Source organism: Morus notabilis, unplaced genomic scaffold (genome assembly GCF_000414095.1).
Source record: "Morus notabilis unplaced genomic scaffold, ASM41409v2 Scaffold785, whole genome shotgun sequence".
Lineage (NCBI taxonomy): Eukaryota > Viridiplantae > Streptophyta > Magnoliopsida > Rosales > Moraceae > Morus > Morus notabilis.
The window spans coordinates 128,386-134,527 of NW_010356821.1; positions in this window are offsets into that span (position 1 = coordinate 128,386).

The following is a 6,142-nucleotide window of genomic DNA, read 5'->3' on the forward strand; positions in this document are numbered from 1 at the left end:
AACGTTGTCGTTTTTCGGATGATAACAAATTGAGTTGTCCCAAAAAAACAAAAAAGAAAAAGAAAAGATGCGTTCTAATACATGTATTTTGTGGATTGTAGACGTTGATTGATGGATTTAAAATTATGATTCAGAATTATTTTTAATTTATGTGTATTTTTTATAAGAGAAAATATTATAATAAATTATGAATTATGATTCGAATCATAGTATGAATATAGCAACCAAACAACCTTGGCTCCTAAAAATTCATATATACCATATATATATATATATATATTTATATTTTGATCTTGTATATATATTTATTTGATACAGGATCGAAAACCCGCAATCCCCAACTCTCATCCCTCCAAATCTCCGGTGCCACTAGACAAGTGGTAGGCAAAATTCATATAATGAAAACTTCACACGAAGTTTTTCTCAATAATTTTTCGAGAGTTTTTTTAGCAAGTCCTGAAAAAATAAATTACCAAAAAATTTTAATTTTTAGTCGTCATATTTGTATAAAAGATTATATTTATATATATTTTTTTAATCTGATATAATTTTAATCAAATTCAATAATTTAACTGATTGGGACTCAAAATAACTTTATCAAGGGAAATAAGCTCTTACAAATGGAATTATTTGAGACTATTAACTTTATTAAAATGTTTTTTAAAACATATTGCAATATAAATAATAAATATTAACTCTCATCGTTGAGTTTCTTGAGTTAGATTATTATTTGTCATGATATTAGAATAAGTTGAAGATTATAGGTTCGATTCTCAATAATACCAACTTAGCTCTGATACCATGAAAAGTAAAAATCTAACCTACAAACTTTTTTAAATTTATTGTTGTTTCTTTTTTGTTAAGAAAACCGATCATAATATTTTAAATATTTTTTTCTTAGTTTTTTTTTTTTTTTTTGCAATTTTTTCTTTTTTTGAGCACGGTTAATTCTCGCGTGTTTATCTTGAGTAGCCGAACTAACATGTAATATAAAATCTTTTTTATAACTAATGGGATTAAGTCTTATAATGAGTGATAATAAATTAATAATAGGATTCATTTTCAAAAGACTTTTCTTTTCTTTGATTTTTTTGGCTTTTTTTTTTTTACCTAACTTGATGAAAATCTTTTTCTTTTATTTTCTTTGATTATAGCATAACAAAATTTACCAGTAACACTAATCTTTACTTTTTTTTTTTTTGCTAAACCACGGGGACATTTGGAAGGGAGATTCGTGCCATGATTCAAATCATGGTTCGTGACTCGCTACAATATTTTTTCTCACAAAAAATACACGCAAAACGAGAATAGTTCTGAATCATGATTCTGAATCCATGAACCAAACGTCCCATCTTTACTTTGACGCACGTGCTGACTAAGAGAGTCAATTAGGCTGTGTGCAACATTTTTATAAAAAAAAACTTATTAATTTTACCACTTTTCATTATTTCTTTGATACATTTTGCTTTTGTATAGTATAGTGTCCTTTCTACCCATTTAAATTAATGAAAAATTAAAAATAAAAATTATCAAAAAATCACAAATTCATTTCTATGTGGGCCGTTAATACAAGGAGTGTCGTCCCTTTATTCCATTCCTTTGGAATGGTAGGACGAGGGAGGATGGTAAGGTCAGCCCTTACTCCATTCCTTCGGAATGGCGGGCCGAGGAAGAGGATAAGGTTGTCTCGTTACTTCATTCCTTCGGAATGACGGGACGAAGGGAAACGTTACGTCGTCCCTTTATTCCATTCCTTCGGAATGGCGGGACGCCTAGGGAGGGGACCCTTCCCCTCCCCTAAACCCATCCCCTTCCCCTTGCCTGTTTTTATTCGTTCTGTGCTTCACATCCGTGAAGCACTTCACTCGCTTGTTTTATTCGCTTTTTATTTCCAATTAAGTTTCAGGGGGCACATCCCCCTGAACCCCCTGACATGTTTGTTTTAATCGTTCGTGGCCCCCGCAGGGAGCCACTCACTTGCTTTTTGAATACAACCATACCTATCTCGTTTGCTTTACGGACTCGAGTTTTCAATTCGAACTGAGATGTGACGTTTTTAAGAGTTTTTAATTGTAACAGAAAAAGTTAAATGTGACATTTGCTGAGAGCTTTTAACTTTAGAAACTTAAAATTAAAAACTCGGATCGGTAAAATGAACAAGACCTAAATCTCTAACAGTGACCCTAACCCCAGGAATTTATTACTGCTTGGTGGTGTTCTCCCCACTGTGTTTGTCCATGACAATAAGCTAGTGCTTGTAATTGTGTTCGGAGAATAGCATAACCATTTCAGTCGAAGGACGGCCATTTATGTTAGAGCCAAATCTAAGGGAAGAATAGTTGCCGAACTGGTTGGCCTGGCTCTCGACTAGCACGAGATACGAGCTAGGGAGGACATTGTCATTATCATGCCACCATTGTCTTACACATGCACTCCACTAACATAATATATTATTATATAAACAGAACATAAAATAGTGAAGTACACGTGTCAAAATTTGAATACAAAAAGTGACAGAAATAGTGATGCTACTAGCATTTCTTATTGTATAATTGACCAAAAAAAAAATTATAACAATGAAAGAGATTGGATTTTTATCATGGCATATCATCAACTTTCTACATAGAAAAAGAGAAATTTTTAAGTTTAACCATTGTTTTTTCCAACTCTATTATACCACTTTACAAAATTTTGATGCCACTACGGAAAATAAACTGCATGATACAAAGTGATAACCTACAGGTTACGACAGATAACCTTTAGACTATGAGGAGATAACTTGCAAGTTATTAATGACATAAGATGAATTTAACAACATTGGTAGAAATAAAATACTGTTATTTTATTGATGACATCTCTGAAAATTCTCCATAGAAAAAAGAAGTTTCGAATGTCCATGATAATTAGTGATCTGGTATTTGTGGCCCAGTTCATGTCTTGTAATATTGAGGCCTGTTTTAGTACTGCTTGGCGTTCTATCACAATTCACATGCCATGTGCTTATAGCCTTCTATGAGAGAGAATAAAAACGGAAGTGGAACTATTCTTAATGGACTATTATCATTGATGCCCCGTGAATTTTAAGGGCATTCTCAGCTTGTCCTTTAAACTTTAAAAACTCTCACTTTATCAAACTAAAATTCTCAGTTTAAAGGGAAAAGTGAGAATTTTTAAAGTTTAGATAGCAAACTAAAAATGACCTCAAAATTTAGAGACACTAATGAGAATAATCCATTCTTAATTTATTTTTCAAACTTTTTTTCATCAATACTAATGTTTTAACCAGTTGAAATTGAAAAAAAAATGTTATCAAGGGGAAAGAATAATTTTTGCACAATCAAAACATAAAAGGAGTGTCTATGGTAGGGATACTCATTTTTTTTTTCTGTTGATACGGTACAAAATTATCAACTGTTGGATTACTTTTAAATGGCTCAAAATAAAATGATATACTGAATTATAATACGACCTCATACACTTGATCACATTTTTCTTTCATTTAAAAAAAAATCAATTTTGTACTAGAATAAATCTCAACCATTAATCGGATTAAACTTTTAATCCTAGCCTTTAATTTTAAAACATTTCCAAACCAAAATTAATCTTTGAGCTTCTCTATAGCCACCGGCCACCCTACCAAAAGCTTCACCGCCGACGACGATGAACCTCACCCCCCACCCCAACGACGAACTTCACCCTCGAACCCTGGCTGCACGAGTCACCTACGGCGGTGCGATCTTCGTCCCACTATGCAATCTCTCCACGTTAGCGCGAATGGCCCCTCATTCTCTGACACCTGGTGATGCGAATTCAAACTAGATATGACTAAACCCAAACCGCCAAACTCTCCTGCGTTCGCGCAGATGACTTCCTCCGGCAGTAGGGTGATGTCATGCCCCGAAGCCGGGGTTGGTGACGTGGAGGCTCGATTAGAAGTTAAACATTTAATAATTAAAACCAACAGCGAAATATTAAAGAAATCTCCAAACGAGCCCCACTATTTTACCAAAAATAAATTACAAGAACATCTCAAGAGGTTAAAACTCCCACCTCTCACATCGTTCAGGGCTTTGCCCACATGATCTACCCATAGGATCTTTAGTATTGTACATACATGAACATGTAAATAACATTACGGATACCAACCACAGTCTAGAAATCCAAATATCAGAGTTTACAGAATTTATAAATTCTTACATTCGTACACTAGGAGGATGAATACAATCCTCTCTTAACCGGACGGTAGCAACTACTCAGCTACTCCGCACTGCTTCTAGAGTCGCCTGAGAGGGGTTAATATTTATAAAATAATGAAACGCAAGCGAAAGACCCAGTAGGATATATTTTGAAATAACTTTATAAATAATAAATAAATAAATAAATGGGTAAGCAAGTAAATAAATGAATAAATAAGACATTTAGTTCCAACACAACAGCCGGAACCTCGCATCCTTTTTCTGAAAGGAATATAACCGAAAATCTCTGTATTACAGGCATCATCAAGTAATTTATACTATGATAAATTACTTACACAACCATGTGCACAAGCCTAATCACCCCTGGGCCGGGTTTCGGGTTCTGCCCCCAATGATGCACTCTCCATATCCTATCTAGGCCATCAACCGGTTTACCGATTCACAAGATCTATTGTCTTAAGAAATCACTAATTAAACTTTATGAAACAGTTCATTATAATTCCAATAGCTAAAATCAAGCTATTGTTTTTAAACATGTTATACTTTCGCAAACATGCCCTTTCTTTAAAACTTTTGTAAGGCCAAAACTCTTTGAAAATAGGCTCACAAAGAAAGGGGTAAGGAATCCTACATCTCAAATATCAAACCTGGCTAGCGTTGCACTATTCCGGCTTCCACTTCCTTAAAGCCCCTTAATCCGAGTCCTCAGCTAGCACTGATACAAAACCACACTTTAGGATCCAATTCTCATTCCAAAAGTAATTCAATCTCAATTATATCCTTTGATTACCTATTAGTGCGCCATAATTCAATTACCGGTTTCACAAACTATTTCATGTTTCAAATCATCATTCTAAGGGTTTTTAATCTCAAAACATGGATTAAAGAAGCTAATCCATTCACTCTAGGTCCTCAAATGAAGCTAATTTGGGTCATCCTAAAAAACTGAGGTCAAAACAGGGTTAAACTCAGTGTACACCGGTCGACCGGTGACAGAGCAGTGCAACACCACCGGTCGACCGGTGGTGTGAAATTCAGTCGACCACATAGGTCGACCAGTATAACCAATGCAGTCCGGTCGACCGCACAGGTCAACCTGTGAAGAACAATAGGGCGAGGAAACCCTGCGGAATCAGCCCAAAAACCTGTAATTTCGGTTCTAAATCGAAATATCTCAAAGAAAAACCACTAGATATGGGTTCTAGGTACTGAATCAAGTCCAAAGAACCTAAGATCTCCAATTTCTACCATGGTTTTACTCAAAATCCATCAAAATTCATTTCGAACCAAAAATAAGTTTTTAAATCTGAAAAACTTGAGATTCAAGAAAGGTTTTCAGAAATCTTACCTCAAATCATTCTTTTGACTTTGAAAACTTCCTAAAATTCTTCTTGGGCTCAATGTCCAGTTGATTTGAGATAAAAACGGGAGAGAGAGAGTGAGAGAACGAGAGAGAATGAGAGAGTGTGAAGAACGACAAAGAAGAAGAAGAAGGGGAGAGAGAAAGAGAGTGCACGGGAAGGAAAAAGGAAAAAGGAAAAAGAAAAAGGAAATGGACAGGTGTCACAAAAATTTAAAATGACAATTCAGAAATGTACCCACACACACATCTGGGTAAAAATGTGATTACTGAGAATATTTAAATACTTTGAAATTATTTAAATTTACACGTCAGAAACATTTAATCAACAATAATAATTAATTAATCCAGATTAGACACACTAATAAATCTCAATTACCTTAATTAATCTCATTTAATTCTTCAGGGTGTTACAGGTGATGTCTCTTGATTACGCCCAAACGTATACAAAAACAAGCGGTCAATTGTAGTACAATTTGAACGGTCGATCCCACAAGGAAGTGTTAAATTGAACAAGAAATGATTAGCAAATAAAAAGCGTTAGGAAAGTAAGCAATCAAACAAAGAAAAAGAATGAGTGTTTTTA